The 20,547-nt window shown below is 39.0% G+C and overlaps 1 protein-coding gene across 3 annotated transcripts in view; it reads left to right on the top strand.

The window, feature by feature from the left end:
• Positions 1-20,547, top strand: part of INPP4B (inositol polyphosphate-4-phosphatase type II B) — a 582,093-nt gene that overhangs the window by 120,228 nt on the left and 441,318 nt on the right. The window contains exon 2 of one of the 3 annotated variants that reach the window (XM_029234954.1): positions 18,515-18,610. The exons of the other annotated variants lie outside the window; for them this stretch is intronic. The gene's annotated coding sequence lies outside the window, so the exon portion shown is untranslated. The remainder of the gene's footprint in view (positions 1-18,514; positions 18,611-20,547) is intronic. 3 annotated transcript variants of the gene reach the window in all.

Here is a 20,547-nt window from a genome sequence, read left to right as displayed (position 1 = left end):
TTGGTTGACTTATTACAGATAAATCTTTAAAAGCAGAATTATTTTGCCTGATAGCATTCTTCATTCGAATATACTTTGAATCATGTTCTTCAGTAGGGAAAATTTTTTTTTGTTGCTGTTATATTGTCCTGTAGATGTGCAAGAGAAATGTCATCTGGCTGCTTTATGACTTTCCCCAGACTCTCAGGTATCTGGGAGCCAAGTATGGTAACCAGCTAGCAGGTCGGGTGAACGGCCTGACGCCGGTCTTGTATTCTCAACCTGGAGATCATGCAAACTTCCTGGTTTGAGAATGAAGGAACACTTCTGGTCTACATCTGCTGTCTTTGAGATGTGACTCACAAATGACTGTCTCCTCAGCGTGATGTTTGTGTGTGTGAGTGTGAGTGTGTGACTGTGTGTGTGTGTGTGTGTTTGAATGTGTGTGTTGGTGGGGAGGGCTTGTACCTTTTTTTTTTTTTTTTAATATACACAAAAAGAGGCCTGAAGAGAGCTATGATCAAGTTCATATAATTTCATATAATTTCTAACTACAGTGTGTGTCCCTCTCAAACACCTTTTTTTAAAAAAAAAAAACGGGTTCTTTTTGGTAAAGAATGTGTAGTTTGTAACTGTAAATGTTCTTCCGCACTATCTAAGCTGCAGGAAGTCTTATTTCTTCCCCCCCGCCCCAGGTATTTCTGACTAAGGTTTTTTGTTTTTTTTTTTCCTCTTTTTAACCTGAGCTTTTGTTTTCCTTTTTTATTGAGGTAGCGTTGGTTTATAACATTATATAAGTTTCATGTTTACCCCATTATATTTCTACTTCTGTATACCCTACAGCGTGCTCACCACCAAAAATTTATTTTCCTTCTGTCACCATACAGTTGATCCCTTTTACCAGTTTTGCCCTCTCCCCTGCCCCATCCCTTCTGGTATATAAAAAACTATTAAACAAGCAAAAACAAAATAAATGAATAAACCAAACAAAAACAAACACATAGATACAGAGAGCAGAGTAATAAGCATGTGCTTTGAACTATTGTCCTGTATTGCTTCACCATAATACTTAGGCTGTAGAGTCAGAAGTTCAACTGAACTGAACTGAATTACAGAAGTAATTCCAACTCTATTAACTACCCTTAGCAAATCTCTTAATATCTTTGGTCCTCAGTTTTCTTGCATGCAAAAAGGAAATGATGATAAATTATAGTGCTGTGTGCAGAATATCTCATGGTGGTTGTGAGCAGCAAATGAGCTAGTGGATATATAATTAAAACATGAATAGAGAGGGGGTTCTGTCTGGTCTGTTATTCTTTAAGCAAAATTTCATTGAACGCACATCTTATTTTACAAAGACCATCTTTACCTGGTCAGTTGGTACCTCACATAAATGTAAATATGGGTAACCTCTTTGCTGTTACCCAAAAGCTTCTGGGAAGGAAGTCTTATTTAAATAGGGAAATTATTTTGTTGAAATAATTCTGGGGAAAGTATTTTTACCTTCCTTAACCTTCATGCCCACGCCTTCAATATGGGTATGTGAATGGATACTATTCATCATGAAAATAGAATTTCAAAGTGGCTTGTTCACCAAGGACAATGCAATTTATATGCTTCTCAGTGTTTATAAAAAGAGAACCCTTCAAATTCTTTAAGGTTATACTTAGCATGAGTCATATTTTCTTAAACTGGCATATTCATTCAAGGAATCCTTCTATAATACCACAAAGAATTATGATACCTAGTGTTACATTTAGGCAAAACAAATGTGAGTTTGCTTGAAAGATTATAGCACAAGTATTTAGCTTCATGGTTATGTAAATTTTTTATATCTGATATAAGTATATATATATATATATATATATACACATACATATAATCTTGATGAATTTGCTAGATCATAGTTAGAAATTACTTTTATAAATTTCTACCCTGTCACAAGACATTCTTTTTAATTTATTACCATTTTTAACACACTCCAGATTGTTGGCTGCCCTTCTTGCCATGTGGATTTAACCAATTTAGCAGTCAGTGTTGAACGTGTTCATGTTTAAAAAATAATGCTTACAAAGGAGTATGGGAAGCCACTTACATAAGGATTTAGGGGGATGATGAGCCATGAAAAGCAAGCTGTGCTTTTTGGTGCCTCTCTTAAAAAGGTCATTTGTGATGATCATTTTCCAGAATCCTCAAGTTTAGGTGAGGGTTTTGTTGCTGTTTTTTAAGGTACAAAATGTTTTCAAGAAAGGATTGGGGATAGTACATTTTCCTGAAATAAGAATTTATACATCTTGAACTCTAGCTTACTTTGGTTTTCCTTTGCATCCCCTCTGAAAGTAAGATTTGAACAATTCTAAGTAAATTTTGGAATAATTATTAAATATTTCTAGAGTTCATGCAGTAAGGTATTTTTCATCTTTCCTCTGTGTGTGTGTGTGTGTAACCTCTGCTCTCTGAGAACTTGTTTACCTTCTATTTTGTTCGTTTAGGCAACATTTTAGACGTATGTACGCAGCCTCCATCTAAGGTATATTCCTTGGTTTCCCTTTAAGAATCTGGCTTGCCCACTTTCCCACCTAGTTCCTCTTTCCTCCATTCCCCATTCCCATCTCTAGAAATCTATATCTACTGACCATCCAGGACTCAGCAGCTGTCAGTTTGAATATATACCACTGGGCTTACTCTGAAAGTTTTCCTTTGCTAGTTATGAATCGATTTATTGTCCTGTTAAATTAAGCACGATTAACCATCCCCTCTTTCCTGGAACCTATGCCTGGTAAACTCTTTGAAAATTATTTGGGATCGGCTGGAGTGGTGTTGGATGGAGAGTGGGAAGCAGGAGTGGAAAGTCACAAAAAAGGGTGACATTTCGATCACCACACTCATCCAAATTTGGCCCCATTCAAGCCTCAGATGGAGGTGTGCTGGGATCTGACTACATATGCTGAAGCCCTAGGTGAATGTAGCACGCATGAGCGACGTGAGCTGTTTCATTTCTTCTCTCTCCTGTCTCTGGAGTTCAGCATAACCAGGCTCAAGGAGCGATAGAGGAATTCCAGTGGAGTATTTTTAAGGATTCATTTCAGTGTTGAGGAAATGGCTCATGACCTTCACGTTAAATCTTTCATTAAAGCAGTATATTTGAGGTCAATCAAAACATATCTTTAGGCAGATGATCTGAGGGTTGTGGACATTTACAACACGGTAGTGTTCATCAAGCTGAAATAATACTTCCAAAATTAATCACTAAAAAAAGCCTCACAATAGGTTTTCTAGACTGTGAATTCTTTTCAAATACCTCTAACTTGATCTGAAAAATTTATCTTATAGATGTAAATTATTGACTAGTATGATCAATAAGGGTGCTCACTCTAAACATCAATTTCTATTCTGACTAAGAATTACATTTGGGAACCAGAATTTGGTTTTTAATCTGTAGAAGAGTTGAGGGAAGATGCAAGTTTTTTGTAAAACATCAAGTGTGGCTAGACCTTATACTGGGTGCTTGGGCCAACACAGAAAACACATGAGGTAAAAATCTACAGCTTATTTCAAATACATTAGACAGAAATAATGCTCGGCCTACTTTTTGTGTCAGCAACACATTTTTAAGGTCATAGTGACAGACAAGAGCACAAGTGAGATGCAAACTTAACATTTAGAAATTTCATGAAATAGCAATGAAATGCCAAGCTGCAAGAAAAAGAAAAAACAGAGGTTTAAAAAATATTTTCACTAAGTTATTTTATATTATTTGTTAAATTGCATTTAATTCTGTCTTTATGCCCAATACTGTGTTAGGTCTGAGAATGCAGGGATTCCTATAGTCTAGGCAGAAGAGGCAGGCATATAAACAATTACCAAAACAATGCATTTTATCATTAATTCATATATACTTAATCCTTCCTGGGAGTGATCAGGGTGGGGTCTTAGAAGGAAGTGAATGGCATCTTCAGGTAGGTATTGGGATTTTCTAGCCAAATGGGGCAGCTCTAAGAAAAAGAGAATATTTGAAAAATTATAGATGAGAAAGAACATGAGGTATCCTGGAAACTCCACACTTATCAGATGAAAAGTAGACTTTTACAGACGGTAATTGGAGGTCACCAATGCCTGGTGTGCCATGTGTATCTACTTCCTTGATAAGACATTATTGTATAACCAGCAGATCAATGGTACCATAGATTTCATTTCCTCATTCAAGTGATTTTACTTGCTGTTTTTGTTTTGTCTTTCTTTATCATGTTTTCCAAACTCAGGTGGTCTTATGAATCATGGCACACATGTGAAGGAGGAGAAGCATGTTAAACCACTTATTCGTATAAAAGTGATTTGTAGTGTGTTTCAAGTTCCGACCAAGTAATAGGTCACATACATAGGAGCAGAGTTTTAGATGTGAGAGGGCAATGCACTTGAGAGATGAGGAAAGTGAAGTTGGAAAAAGTTTTAGCAACCTGCCCAATTGACTTGGCAGCACCTTGCCGGAGGCAGAAAAGAAAATCAATATCATTCCCCCCAACCTTGGTTATTTTACTTGCTTACAGTCAATTCGTTGATAATAGAGGGATGGAGTCATCAGGAAACTAGCCTTCCAGGTGCCTTCCAGGTGCTGAGACAGCCACTTCCTATCATACATAGCATTGCCTAGATGCCTTACCTACTGATAGAAGCTGTTTGGTGAAGTGCAGGAAGAGGCATCTCCAGCTCTAGAAATGCCTGGGTGCACTACTCTATGGGCAGCTGCCACTTCTTTTGATTTGAAAAAAAATAACGATTTTTCTACTTAGAGGGAAATAAAATCCTAAATTGTAGAAAGGCAGAAAATGATGATAATATAGTCTTTTGTTAATTTTCAGGTGGTTAATGATCAATTGAATTAATGGTCATTTATCTCTTCCCTGCTTAGAAATCGTTCAGTTCCGATTTTTAGAAGTTAAAATCAGAAATGCATTCTGAAGTGGAAAGTGGAGAAAAGGAGGGCAGTTAATTACCAAGACATACACAGAAAAGAGATTTAGCAAATCAGCTAGCATTGTTTATAGAAATAGTAAATATACGACTTTGTTAGATTCAATGAACCAAGGATTGAATGCCTATTTTCATTCTTATACAGATAACTGGGAAATTTACTTCTATACTATTAATCTGTCAATAATTTTACTTGCCCTTGAAAAAATAGGGCAATTATGATATAACTATATAGTGATGAGACATCTTGGTTCTGATGAATCCTTACTCTGTGGGAAGCGGTGCGGTCAGAGTAGACACCTCCAAATCAGACTTTAAGACAGGGGCCATCCTCACCTATGTCTAAGGTCAGTACTGGATTGGGGACATGATGCATGCTGTAGACATAAAGAGTTTTAGAAAACAATGGGAAATCCACTCGACAGTGTTCCAGAAGGAATTGCAAATACAAGCCTGGAAATCAAAGAAGGGGTGAGTAATTAAACTTAGGAATCTTACTTTTGGGTTGATAGTTGAAGTCTGCAGGTAGGATGAGATTTCCATGAAAAAAGAGTATGGAACGGAAAAAAAGAGGATGATTGTAAATTGAACTTGGGATATGTCTACACACAATTTATGGATTTAAGCATTCTTCTTCTTTTCTTTTCTTTATTTATTTTTAAAACATCTTTATTGGAGTATAATTGCTTTACAATGGTGTGTTAGTTTCTGCTTTATAACAAAGTGAATCAGCGATACATACACATATATCCCCATATCTCCTCCCTCTTGCGTCTCCCTCCCACCCTCCCTATCTCACCCCTCTAGGTGGTCACAAAACATGGAGCTGATCTCCCTGTGCTATGTGGCTGCTTCCCACTACCTATCTGTCTTACATTTGGTAGTGTATATATGTCCAAGCCACTCTCTCACTTTGTCCCAGCTTACCCTTCCCCCTCCCCTTGTCCTCAAGTCCATATTCTATATCTGCATCTTTATTCCTGTCCTGCCCCTAGGTTCTTCAGAACCTTTTTTTTTTTTTTTTAGATTCCATATATATGTGCTAGCATACGGTATTTGTTTTTCTCTTTCTGACTTACTTCACTCAGTAGGACACACTCTAGGTCCATCCATCCCACTAAAAATAACTCAAATTCGTTTCTTTTCATGGCTGAGTAATATTCCATTGTCTATATGTGCCACTTCTTCTTTATCCATTTATCTGTCAATGGACACTTAGGTTGCTTCCATGTCCTGGCTATTTTAAATAGAGCTGCAATGAACATTGTGGTACATGACTCTTTTTGAATTACGGTTTTCTCAGGGTATATGCCCAGTAGTGGGATTGCTGGGTTGTATGGTAGTTCTATTTTTAGTTTTTTAAGGAAACTCCATACTGTTCACCATAGTGGCTGTATCAATTTACATTCCCACCAACAGTGCAAGAGGGTTCCCTTTTCTCCACACCCTCTCCAGCATTTACTGTTTGTAGATTATTTGATCATGGCCATTTTGACTAGTGTGAGGTGATACCTCATTGTAGTTTTGATTTTCATTTCTCTAATGATTACTGATGTTGAGCATTCTTTCATGTGTTTGTTGTCAGTCTGTATATCTTCTTTGGAGAAATGTCTATTTAGATCTTCTGCCCATTTTGGGTGGGGTTGTTTGTTTTTCGATATTGAGCTGCATGAGCTGCTTATAAATTTTGGAGATTAATCCTTTGCCAGTTGCTTCATTTGCAAATATTTTCTCCCATTCTGAGGGTTGTCTTTTCATCTTGTTTATGGTTTCCTTAGCTGTGCAAAAGCTTTTAAGTTTCATTAGGTGCCATTTGTTTATTTTTGTTTTTATTTCCATTTCTCTAGGAAGTGGGTGAAAAAGGATCTTGCTGTGATTTATGTCATAGAGTGTTCTGCCTATGTTTTCCTCTAAGAGTTTTATAGTGTCTGGCCTTACATTTAGGTCTTTAAACCATTTTGAGTTTATTTTTGTGTATGGTGTTAGGGAGAGTTCTAATTTCATTCTTTTGCAGGTAGCTGTCCAGTTTTCCCATCACCACTTATTGAAGAGGCTGTCTTTTCTCCATTGTAAATTCTAGCCTCCTTTATCAAAGATAAGATGACCATATGTGCGTGGGTTTATCTTTGGGCTTCCTATCCTGTTCCATTGATCTATATGTCTGTTTTTCTGCCAGTACCATACTGTCTTGATTACTGGAACTTTGTAGCATAGTCTGAAGTGCGGGAGCCTGATTCCTCCAGCTCCGTTTTTCTTTCTCAAGATTGCTTTGGCTACTCAGGGTCTTTTGTATTTCTATACAAATTGTGAAATTTTTTGTTCTAGTTCTGTGAAAAATGCCATTGGTAGTTCTATAGCGATTGCACTGAATCTGTAGATTACTTTGGGTAGTATAGTCATTTTCACAATGTTGATTCTTCCAATCCAAGAACATGGTATGTCTCTCCACCTGTTTGTATCACCTCTAACTTCTTTCATCAGCGTCTTATAGTTTTCTACATACAGGTCTTTTGTCTCCTTAGGTAGGTTTATTCCTAGCTATTTTATTCTTTTTTTTTTGCAATGGTAAATGGGAGTGTTTCCCTAATTTCTCTTTCAGATTTTTCATTGTTAGTGTATAGGGATGCAAGAGATTTCTGTGCATTAATTTTGTATCCTGCTACTTTACCAAATTCATTGATTAGCTCCACTAGTTTTCTGGTAACATCTTTAGGATTCTGTATGTATAGTATCATGTCATCTGCAAACAGTGACAGCTTTACTTCTTTTTTGATTTGGATTCTTTTTATTTCTTTTTTTCTCTGATTGCTGTGGCTAAAGCTTCCAAAACTATGTTGAATAATAGTGGTGAGAGGGGACAACCTTGTCTTGTTCCTGATCTTAGTGGAAATGGTTTCAGGTTTTCACCTTTGAGAACAATCTTGGCTGTGGGTTTGTCATATATGGCCTTTATTATGTTGAGGTAAGTCCCCTCTCTGCCTACTTTCTGGAGAGTTTTTATCATAAATGGGTGTTGAATTTTGTTGAAAGCTTTTTCTGCATCTATTGAGATTATCATATGGTTTTTTCCTTCAATTTGTTAATATGGTTTATCTCATTGATTGATTTGCATATATTGAAGAATCCTTGCATTCCTGGAATAAACCCCACTTATTATGGTGTATGATCCTTTTAATGTGCTATTGGATTCTCTTTGCTAGTATTTTGTTGAGGATTTTTGCATCTATGTTCATCAGTGATATTGGCCTGTAGTTTTCTTTCTTTGTGACATCGTTGTCTGGTTTTGGTATCAGGGTGATGGTGGCCTCATAGAATGAGTTTGGGAGTATTCCTCCCTCTGCTATATTTTGGAAGAGTTTGGGAAGGATAGGCATTAGCTCTTCTCTAAATGTTTGATAGAATTTGCCTGTGAAGCCATCTGGTCCTGGGCTTTTGTTTTTTGGGAGATTTTTAATCACAGTCTCAATTTCAGTGCTTGTGATTGGTCTGTTTATATTTTCTGTTTCTTCCTGGTTCAGTCTTGTAAGGTTGTGCTTTTCTAAGAATTTGTTCATTTCTTCCAGGTGGTCCATTTTGTTGGCATAGAGTTGATTGTCGTAATCTCTCATGATCCTTTGTATTTCTTCAGTGTCAGTTGTTACTTCTCCTTTTTCATTTCTGATTCTATTGATTTGAGTCTTCTCCCTTTTTTTCTTGATGAGTCTGGCTAATGGTTTATCAATTTTGTTTATCTTCTCAAAGAACCAGCTTTTAGTTTTATTGATCTTTGCTATTGTTTCCTTCATTTCTTCTTCATTTATTTCTGATCGTATTTTTATGATTTCTTTCCTTCTGCTAACTTTGGGGTTTTTTTGTTCTTCTTTCTCTAATTGCTTTAGGTGCAAGGTTAGGTTGTTTATTCAAGATGTTTCCTGTTTCTTAAGGTAGGATTGTATAGCTATAAACTTCCCTCTTAGAACTGCTTTTGCTGCATCCCATAGGTTTTGGGTCATCATGTTTTCATTGTCATTTGTTTCTCGGTATTTTTTGATTTCCTCTTTGATTTCTTCAGTGATCTCTTGGTTATTTAGTAGTTTATTGTTTAGCCTCCATGTGTTTGTATTTTTTACAGATTTTTCCCTGTAATTGATATCTAGTTTCATAGCGTTGTGGTTGTAAAAGGTACTTTATCTGATTTCAATTTTCTTAAATTTACCAAGGCTTGATTTGTGACCCAAGATTTGATCTATCGTGAAGAGTGTTCATGAGCACTTGAGAAGAAAGTGTATTTTGTTGTTTTTCAATGGAATGTCCTATAAATATCCATTAAGTCCATCTTGCTTAATGTATCATTTAAAGCTTGTGTTTCCTTATTTATTTCCATATTGGTTTATCTGTCCATTGGTGAAAGTGGGGTGTTAAAGTCCCCTACTATGATTGTGTTACTGTCAATTTCCCCTTTTATGGCTGTTAGCATTTTCCTCATGTATTGTAGTGCTCCTATTTTGGGTGCATAAATATTTACAATTGTTATATCTTCTTCTTGGATTGGTCCCTTGATCATTATGTAGTGTCCTTCTTTGCCTCTTGTAGTAGTCCTTATTTTAAAGTCTATTTTGTCTGATATGAGAATCACTACTCCAGCTTTCTTTTGATTTCCATTTGAATGGAATATCTTTTTCCATCCCCTCACTTTCAGTTTGTATGTGTCCCTAGGTCTGAAGTGGGTCTCTTGTAGACAGCATATATATGGGTCTTGTTTTTGTATCCATTCAGCCAGTCTGTGTCTTTTGGTTGGAGCATTTAATCCTCTTACATTTAAGGTAATTATCGATATGTATGTTCCTATTACATTTTCTTCATTGTTTTGGGTTTGTTATTGTAGGTCTTTTCCTTCTCTTGTGTTTCTTGCCTAGAGAAGTTCCTTTAGCAGTTGTTGTAAAACTGGTTTAGTGGTGCTGAATTCACTTAGCCTTTGCTTGTCTGTAACGGTTTTAATTTCTTCATTGAATCTGAATGAGATTCTTGCTGGGTACAGTAATCTTGGTTATAGGTTTTTCCCTTTCATCACTTTAAATATGTCCTGCCACTCCCTTCTGGCTTGCAGAGGTTGTGCTGAAAGATCCGCTGTTAACCTTATGGGGATTCTCTTTTATGTTATTTGTTGTTTTTCCCTTGCTGCTTTTAATATTTTTTCATTGTATTTAATTTTTGATAGTTTGATTAATATGTGTCTTGGTGTGTTTCTCCTTGGATTTATCCTGTTTGGGACTCTCTGTGCTTCCTGGGCTTGACTGACTATTTCCTTTCCCATATTATGGAAGTTTTCTACTATAAACTCTTCAAATATTTTCTCAGTCCCTTTCTTTTTCTCTTCTCCTTCTGGGGCCCCTGTAATTCGAATGTTGGTGCATTTAATGTAGTCCAGAGATCTCTGAGACTGTCCTCAATTCTTTTCATTCTTTTTTCTTTATTCTTCTCTGTGTTAGTTATTTCTGCTCTTTTATCTTCCAGGTCACTTGTCCATTCTTCTGCCTCAGTTTTTCTGCTTTGATTCCTTCAAGAGAAGTTTTAATTTCATTTATCGTGTTGTTCATAATTGTTTGTTTGCTCTTCAGTTCTTCTTGGTCCTTGTTAAACGTTTCTTGAATTTTCTCCATTCTATTTCCAGGATTTTAGATCATCTTTACTCTCATTACTCTGAATTCTTTTTCAGGTAGACTGCCTGTTTCCTCTTCATTTGTTTGGTCTGATTTGTTTTTACCTTGCTCCTTCATCTGTTGTGCTTTTCTCTGTCTTCTCAGTTTGCCTGACTTACTGTGTCTGGGGTCTCTTTTCGCAGGCTGCAGGTTCGTAGTTGCCGTTGTTTTTGGTGTCTGCCCCCAGTGGCTAAGGTTGGTTCAGTGGGTTTTGTAGGCTTTCTGGTGGAGGGGACAGTGCCTGTGTTCTGGTAGATGAGCCTGGATCTTGTCTTTCTGGTGGACAAGACCATGTCCGGTGGTGTGTTTTGTGCCTGTGGCCTTATTATGATTTTAGGCAGCCTCTCTGCTAATGAGTGGGGCTGTGTTCCTGTCTTGCTACATTTTTAGTATAGGGTGTCCAGCACTGTAGCTTGCTGGTCGTTGAATGGAGCTGGGTCTTAGCATTGGCATGGAGATCTCTGGGAGATTTTCGCCATTTGGTATTATGTGGAGCCAGGAGGTCTCTGGTGGACCAATCTCCTGAAGTCGGCTCTCCCACCTCAGAGGCACAGCCCTGACACCTGGCTGGAGCTCCAAGACCCTATCAGCCACACGGCTCAGAAGAAATGGGAGAAAGAAAGAAAGAAAGAAAGAAAGGAAGGAAGGAAGGGAGGGAGGGAGGGAGGGAGGGAGGGTGGGAGAAGGAAGGGAGGGATAAAGGAAGAAAGAGAGGAAGAAAGAAAGAAAAGAAAGTTATTAAAAGAAAAAAATTATTAAAAATAAAAAAGTTAAAAAGTAATAACAAAAAAGAAAGAAAGAAAGAAGAGAGCAACTACTCCGAAAAAGAAATCCACCAATGATAACAAGTTCTAAAAACTATACACACAAAAAAATGAAAAACGGACAGAACCCTAGGACAAACTGTAAAAGCAAAACTGTACAGACAAATCACATGAAGACGCATATACATACACACTCACTAAAAGAGAAAGGGGGGAAAGATATATATATCTATATATTAAAAAAAAGAAAGAGAGCAACCAAATCAATAAACAAATCTACCAGTGATAATAAATTCTAAATACTAAACTAAGATAAACATAAAACCAGAAACAAATCAGATGCAGAAAGCAAACACCACCAAGTCTGCAGTTCCTCCCAACGTCCACCGCCTCAATTTTGGGCTGATTCCTTGTCTATTCAGGTATTCCACAGATGCAGGGTACATCAAGTTGATTGTGGAGCTTTAATCCGCTGCTCCTGAGGCTGCTGGGAGAGATTTCCCTTTCTCTTCTTTGTTCTCACAGCTCCCAGGGGCTCAGCTTTGGATTTGGTCCCGCCTCTGCATGTACGTCGCCGTCTGGCATCTGTTCTTCGCCTAGACAAGAGGGGGTTAAAGGAGCGACTGATTCGGGGGCTCTGGCTCACTCAGGCCGGGGGGAGGGAGGGGCACGGAGTGTGGGGCGGGCCTGCGGCGGCAGAGGCTGCCGTGACATTACAATAGCTTGGGGCGCGCCGTGGGTTCTCCCGGGGAAGTTGTCCCTGGATCACGGGACCCTGGCAGTGGCGGGCTGCACAGGCTCCCCGGAAGCGGGGTGTGGATAGTGACCTGTGCTTGCACACAGGCTTCTTGGTGGCTGCAGCAGCAGCCTTAGCATCTCATGCCCGTCTCTGGGGTCCACGCTCATAGCCGTGGCTCGCACCCATCTCTGGAACTCGTTTAGGCAGTGCTCTGAATCCCCTCTCCTCGTGCACCCTGAAACAATTGTCTCTTGCCTCTTAGGCAGGTCCAGACTTTTTCCCGGACTCCCTCCCAGCTAGCTGTGGCACACTAGCCCCCTTTAGGCTGTGTTCACGCAGCCAACCCCAGTCTTCTCCCTGGGGTCTGACTTCCGAAGTCGGAGCCTCAGCTCCCAGCCCCCGCCCGCCCCGGCGGGTGAGCAGACAAGCCTCTCGGGCTGGTGAGTGCTGGTCGGCACCGATCCTCTGTGCGGGAATCTCTCCGCTTTGCCCTCTGCACCCCTGTTGCTGTGCTCTCCTCCGTGGCTCTGAAGCTTCCGCTCCCCCAGCCCTGCCTGCGAAGGGGCTTCCTAGTGTGTGGAAACTTTTCCTCCTTCACAGCTCCCTCCCCGAGGTGCAGGTCCCGTCCCTATTCTTTTGTCTCTGTTTTTTCTTTTTTCTTTTACCCTACCCAGGTAGGGTAAAAGTTTCTTGCCTTTTGGGAAGTCTGAGATCTTCTGCCAGCGTTCAGTAGGTGTCATGTAGGAGTTGTTCCTCATGTAGATGTATTTCTGATGTATTTGTGGGGAGGAAGGTGATCTCCACGTCTTACTTCTCCGCCATCTTGAGGGTCCCCCCTCTTCTTATTATTATTATAACAATTACAGTTTATGGAGCCACTCCTATGTGCCAGGCAATTTGTGTGGATTAGCTCATTCAATCCTCAGAGCCCTAAGTTGTAAATGATATTATTAGCCCTGTGTTAGAGATAAGGGAATTGTTAGAGCTCAATTCCTTTTCTTGCATTTCTTCTTCATAAATCAAGAAAAGCAGCCATGGCAAAGCAAACTGCTCACTTTTGTTACACTGCCATACAACTCGCTCTCATTTATGTCCAGATTCTCCTAAGAAGAGGCAAGAGATCTGCGTGGGCACAGAATAGGTAGCGGTTTGCCTGAAATACAGGAAGTTCTTTCTCGGAATTTTGTTTTTGCTTAAATGACGAAATTGTTGACATTTATCTGGAAGTAAGAAAAACAGATTTACCCTGCTCTGTGTAGGTGGATGAACTAAACTCTCCCTCAGCTTTTCTCTGTCTCTGAGTTGTTACTTAGTTCAAGGGACGTCATTAGGCAGCAGACAAAAGATGCGATTCTAGGTGCTCAGCGACTTCTGTTGAATCATCAACTGATTCATGATGTTTCCAGTGTTTGGCATTGCTCAGCAAATTGTGCATAAATATAGTCAGCTGTACCGTCTCTTAAGATGATATGTGTTCCTTTTGATAATGCATGAAAATGGATGTTCTTTCAGATATTTTAATATGAACGTAAGACTGGAAAACACTAGAGCATGAACTCTGACTTCCCCAGGGGATGCATTTGAAGAACAAATGGTATTGTTTTCGGTAGCCAATAAATTGTGCTGTACCTGTGAAAGAGAGTACAGCAGATGCCGTACTTACCCTTCAATAATTCTAGAAATGCATATAGGTTTCCTGTCTCAGGCTAAAAATCCTAAAAGGAAATTTGAGAGAGCTGTAGAATAAGGAATTTTAATGAATTGAAATCTGATAACATTCTATAGTTTTTGCATCCTTTGGTCTCTTTCATCCCATGATATCCATATATAAATATAAATAAATGTATATATATATATATGCATGTATATATAATCATAGTATAACATTTGAAATTATTTTTGATGACTTGTATTTACACATGTATATCACTCAGTATGGACTTGGTTATGCTAGAGAAATGAACAACTTCAACTTGTAAAGGCTTAAAAGAGCAAAGGCATACTTCTCACTCAAGATGTGTGTCCACAAGGGGTTGACTGGGGCTCTCATCCATGTCTTTACAATTAGAGGCCCAGAATGAAGGTGTTTCTACCATCTGCAGCAACACAAGTGCAACAGCAGTGGGAAACAAACACTGCAAATTGTGCAGTAGCTGTTAGAGCTTCTATACCAAAGTGATACCCACAGCTTCTGACATTTCATTGGCCAAAGCAAGTTCACGGTCATGCCATGATAGTAAATGCAATCCTACTGGGTGCGCAGGAACGAAAAAAAAAGTGAAAATATTTGATGACTGGCACTGACAATTACCACAGTAGCTCTGCTTCTAGCTGTGGGTTCAAAGAGGCACATTGGGATTCAGAAGTTCATGAGTTGTCACAGCTTTTAAAGGTGGGTCATATTCCTGCTGATTCTTATGAACACATTATTTCATCTGTTCAAGCATTTTGCTAATGAGGTCAGGTGAAATTTTTATTACATTTTTAGCCCTGCTTCACCTCGTTTTGCTCCTGAAAATCAAACTGATTAAGTCTAGTCTTTTGAAAAGTGCAATATGGGAATTGGGGAGGGTGATTGGGAATGGATTTCTTCCTTCTTAAAAATGTCAAAAATAATTCTTACTACGTCCATGGGAAGTTGTTGGGTCAACCTGTACTAAAGCTCGATATTGTTATTAGTACTTGTTTTTTTCAGAAGTATTTTCGTACATTTTAGAATCCAGGGAAGCCTTGGTTTCTATTTGTTAAAAATCAAGACAAATGGTTGAAAGCTTATTGCTTTGAGTCTGTAGCCCAGATAAAGATCAGACAAAAAGCCACTTTACAGTCCCTCTAGAAGGATGTGTCGGTTTGTCCTACACTGATTTGAGAGCAGACTGTCTTTTGAGTAGAGCCTTATGATTGCTGCAGAGTAGTGAGAACGTTTGTCTTGTATATATATTCATACAACCAAAATTGAGCTCATTCAAATTGTGAGACTGCCGATATATTTACAATACATGTTGAACATGGACCTCCAAAGATAAAAGGGTGAATAGCCCCAGAATTTTGGACACTGTAGCACTGAAATGATTTTCTGATTCACTTATTTCTTGGGGCTGTGTTTTTGACATGTGTTTCATTTGCTTTCTAAGCCAGTTAGTTAGTGACATCTGGATCTCTTTTTAGCACTGCTATAAAAAAACAAAAACAAAACCTTAATACTTACCGTTAGAGTTTACAGCTGCTGAGGTACAGCAAAACAAAACTGTAAGGTTTTCAAAGCCCTCGAGGCAGTAGGTCAACAGAAGAATGGCCTTTGAGTAAAATCAAAAGATCTGAATTTACCAAGCCTCTTTTCCTCCAAATATCCATTTCACAATCACAGTTGGTTATTTAAATATTTAGATGTCTAAATATATCAGTTTTACTCAAGGATTTTGATATCTTCCATTTTAACTCTTTTCTAATTTTTGGCAAACGTTTCTTTTGTGAATAATTTATATATACTTGTTATTCACCAAATAGTTACTGAGTGCCCATCTTACTCTAGAGCAGGCTGGTGTGGGTCCCTCCCTCTCGAAGCTTGCCATCTGGTAAGGTAGATGGCCATTAGTCATAACTGCCCAGCTTAGTGTAAAGTTGCTGTCTTCGTAAGTGCTAGGAGCTAGAGGAACATGGGGTGATTAGAGCATAAAACAGGGAGATTTGACCTCGATGGGGTGAAGCAGGGTGGTCAGGGAAATGTTCCCGGAAAAAGTAAAGCAGAATGGCTAGAGACCTGAAGGATAAAGAGGAGCTAAGAGGGCTTCCCTGGTGGCGCAGTGGTTGGGAGTCCGCCTGCCGTTGCAGGAGACACGGGTTCGTACCCTGGTCCAGGAGGATCCCACATGCCGCAGAGCAGCTGGGCCCGTGAGCCATGGCCGCTGAGCCTGCGCGTCCGGAGCCTGTGCTCTGCAACGGGAGAGGCCACAACAGTGAGAGGCCTGCGTACCGGAAAAAAAAAAAAAAAAAAAAAAAAGAGGAGCTAAGAGAGTGTGGGAATAAAGAGTGTCCTGACGGGGGACAGCCTGTGCAAAGATCTTGGAACAGCTGGGAGCAGAGCTAGTCCAGGAAAGGACAGAGCCAAAGCAATGAGAGCAGAAGGGTCTCCCTGGCTGAAGAGGATGGAGAAGCTAATCACAGGCATCTGCAGGTCCCCAGTGGTTTTTCATTATCCTATGAACCTTTGGAAGCCTTTATAAGTTTTTAAGTCAAGGGAAAATATTATGTGATTTGAGTTTTGGAGAAGATCAGTCTAACTGCTCTGCAGAGAAGGATCAGAGCTGGGCAAGACTGACGCAGAGATCAGGTGGGAGAACATTGTTACCCCCAGGCTGCAGGTGACTCTAGCTTGGACCAGGATGGTGACGGTGGTGCCAATGGAGACAAGTGGATGTATCTAATAGTAATTAGAAAATAAAATTAACACAGTGATAAATTGAAAATAGGAATTGGACATCTATAACACAGTTTTCTGATGTCTTTTCTCAGTGCAGCCTGACTCAGGATTTAATGTCTGACTGTGGAAACAAAAGTAAATTAAAACAAAAATATTACTTACTTAAAAGGTTCTCATGTATTAAAAAGTAGATGAATAATATATGTGCTTAATAATTCTATTCAGCTTAATCAATGCTTTAATATCAATATTTTGAAAAGAAACTGAAAAACAGGGCTTTGTAGATGGCACTAGCAAATTGTGGCTCCTTTGTGGAGAAACAGTCCACCTCTGATTAGTGTCTTGGTTTATTTGGTAGAATGTTTACCTGTTAGCCTGAGACTGTGGAATTGACAGCAAATGTGACCTTCACACAGACTTGTTAAAAACTCTACTCAAGAGAAATTTTATTCTGTTCAGAGAAGGACAGGGCCATTTTACTCAAGTGTGGATTAGATAACAATAAATCACGTTGTAATAATGTTGAAAGCGACATCATCAGCTTGGACTCATAAAAGGGAAATTACTTCTCATAGACTACACAGATGTACAGAAGCAGCTACATATGCCAGACTTACCTAACACCATTCAAGGTTTTGATGCTAGGTGAGCATGTTTTGCTTGTATAAGATTCATCTTTCTTCTAACTAATATCCAAAGATTTCCCTAAGTCATGGAATTAATTTTCCAAGAAGACCTACCTATTCATTCTGGTACAAGAATCCTTCCTTCCTTCTTTCCTCCATCTCTCCCTCCCTTCTGGTTTTGAAGAGTAATCACTTTTCTTGGTAGTGATCCTTTCACATCCAAATCATCTAATCCATCAGTGTATCTATTGACTTTATTTTCAAATTCTATCTAGAATCCAGACAGTTCTCAGTACCTCCACCATTACAGTTCTAATCCAAATCAGCGTCATCTCCTTCCTATGTTATTTCAATGACTTCCTGACTACTCTTGAGGCTTTTAGCCTTGACCCTGGGGTTATATTCTCCCCACATTAGTCAGTGACCCCTTAAATATAACCTGTATTATAACGCTCCTATAAGTAAATGTCCCTGTGGCTGTCCATCTCAGAGCAAGGGCTATGTCCTTCTCACAGTCCTTGGGACACTACCTTATCTGCACTTTAGCTCTCTCTCTCTCTGACCTCATCTCCTCCTCTCCTTCTCCCCAGCCACACACTGGCCCCCTTGCTGTCTCTCAGACATTCCAAGCATCCTCCCACACAAAGGCCTCTTCAGTTGCTATTTTCAGTGCCTGAATGTTCTTCCAGATATCATGATTTCTTCCTTCCCTTTATTCATGGATCAACTCTATCAATTGTCTGATCAGAGAGGCCTTTGCTGACCACCTTATCTAAAACAACACCTCTTACATCACTCTCAATTACTTTCTCCTGCCTTTTCTTTGTTGTGCATATCCTTCTCCTAACATATATGTGCATATTTGTTTACTTGTTTATTCTATTTCTCCTTCCACTGGAATGTAAGCTCTCAGAGTTGGGACTGTGCCTTTTGTTCAGCTCAGTATCCCTAGCATTATAATAGTGCCTCATACCAGCAGGTGCTCAGTCATATTTGGTTTAAAGGATAAATATTGTTATAATCCATGTTTTCTACAAACTGGAAAAGGTAAAGAACTGATTATCTCCTCGAAACTGTGCAAGGAACACATTCCTGCTAACACTCTGTTTTTAGGACTTCTGATTTCCAGGACTCTAATAAAATACATTTGCATTATTTTAAGACACTAAATTTGTGGTAATTTGTTTCAATGGCCATAGGAAATTAGTGAGCCTCATGAGCTAAGATGCAACCTCATAATCCTTTTCAACTCAGTGCCCCTGCTGTCTATGGAGGGGAGTTGGCATATCTGGTGGCCATTAGTATTGTTTACTGCATATTTCTGGATTTCCTTTTAGGTATATGGCAGAATTGTGTGTCCCTGAATTAGGTGTGGCCATGTGGCTTTCTTAGGAAGATGACTAGCAAGCAGGAGTCGCATACGTAACTTCCAGGTAAACTTTATAAGCCTTTGCAAATTTTGCCATCCCCCTATTTTTCTTGTTATCGTGAGTGTAGAATCTTGATGTACTCTCTGTGAGCCTGGTTTCCTGAGGAAACCATGAGCACATTCCCTCAGCCTACACTAGTGGACTTGTAGTGTGAATAAGAAATAAATCATTTTGTTCAAGCTGCTGAGATTCTGGGATTACTGGTAAAAGAGCAAAATCTAGCCCAGTGGTTCTCAAATGTTTTGCTCTTAGGATCCTTCAGCACTCTTAAAATGTATTGAGGAACTCAGAAAACTTTTGTTTATGTGGGTTATATCTTTCAATATATATCATGCTGGGAATTAAAGAGACATTCTTAAATAATTCATTTAGAAGTAACAATGTAAATATTTTTAATGAAAAAAACTATTTTTCAAATAAAAATAATTTCATGAGATGAGATATGCCTTTATACGTATTTGTAAATACTTTCAGTGTTTGGCTTAATAGAAATTGGCTGGATTCTCATATCTGCTTCCACAGCAGTAAGACTGTTGCCATTTGTGGTTGTGGTTGAAGTACATGGAGAAGATCCAGCCTCACACAGTTACACAGTTGAAAATGAAGAAGTATGTTAACACCCTTTTCAGACAGCTGTGGATATTCTCCTTTTACACCACATTAGAACTCTGTAAGTAGTAGTTTCTTAAAGGTTGATTGCAAGGTAGAACTGAAACCGTATTAATGAACTGTTTATACTGTTCCGTGAACTTCATTGGTCTATCCTGCACTTTAAATGGTTACATCCATGATTCTTAAAAGCATCAATTGGTCATTTGAAAAACATTGGCTCCTTGAGTTTCACAGCTCTTTTGAATGTTAACACATTTCCGTACACAATATCAAACCCAACATTCTTTAATATTGCTGCCAAAATCTTTAGCAAAGGTTTTATATATATTGAGAAACTGGTAAGACACTGTTGCCAGATACAGGTTGTCCAAAATTCTAGCATTCATTTAAATATTTGAGTTCTATGGCATATTGAGCATCAACACTGTTTTCCTTGAATTGACAAAACTGACTTTGTTCATTTTCTAGAAATACTCAATTCTGCAAATATCTAAAAAAATACCCAATCCCGAATCATTAAAGTTTGCTTGTTAATGATTCTTCCAAGTAAAAATGGTCTGTAAAGAAAAGAGAAGCTAGTTCACCTTGCAGTGCAAAGTGTCACACAAGTGCTTTTCCCAGAGATGACCATTGTGGATGGCAGCTTCTGATTTAACTCTTGATGATCCCAGCCCCTGGGGGTTCATACTCTTGTGTAATTCCCTTCCCTCAAGTGTGGGATGGGCTAAGTAATTTGCTTATAACAAATAGAATATGGCAAAAGTGAGAAGGTGCCGCTTCTGTTTTTGGATCACAAAAGACTGTGATTTCCATCTTGCTGGGCTTTTCTCTCTCTGTTTCTTCTCCAGGGCTTGCCCTCATGGAGAGGGCAACCTGGCAAGGAACGGAGAGTGGCCTCCAGACAATAACCAGTAGGGAACCGAGGTCCTCAGTCCAAAATCCCTCAAGCAGCTGAATCCTCCCAACAACCATGAGTGAGGTTGGAAGTGGATCCCTCCGCAGTTAGAGCTTGAGATGCCCCAGGTGGCCCCAGTTGGCACCTTAATTGCAGCCTGGTAAGAAACCTGGGCCAGAGGACCCGGCGAAGCAGTGCATGAGTTCCTGACCCACAGAAACTAAGATAATACATGTATATCATTTTAAGCTGCTAAATCTTAGGGTAATTTGTTACACAGCAGCAGGCAATGAATACAACTATCTATTTCATTACATAGTAGAAATGCTTTATTAATATCTTCAGTTTCTGTCATCTAGTATATTAAGGTTTGTACTTAAGTGCCAAGACTTAACAGAATTACAGTTTTTTACTACTTCATCAATGATTTTCT

This window comes from Monodon monoceros, unplaced genomic scaffold (genome assembly GCF_005190385.1).
Source record: "Monodon monoceros isolate NGI ecotype Baffin Bay Population unplaced genomic scaffold, NGI_Narwhal_1 Super_Scaffold_20, whole genome shotgun sequence".
Taxonomy (NCBI): Eukaryota; Metazoa; Chordata; class Mammalia; order Artiodactyla; family Monodontidae; genus Monodon; species Monodon monoceros.
The sequence above is the reverse complement of the archived record's forward strand: the minus strand, read 5'-3'. Positions and strand labels throughout refer to the sequence as shown.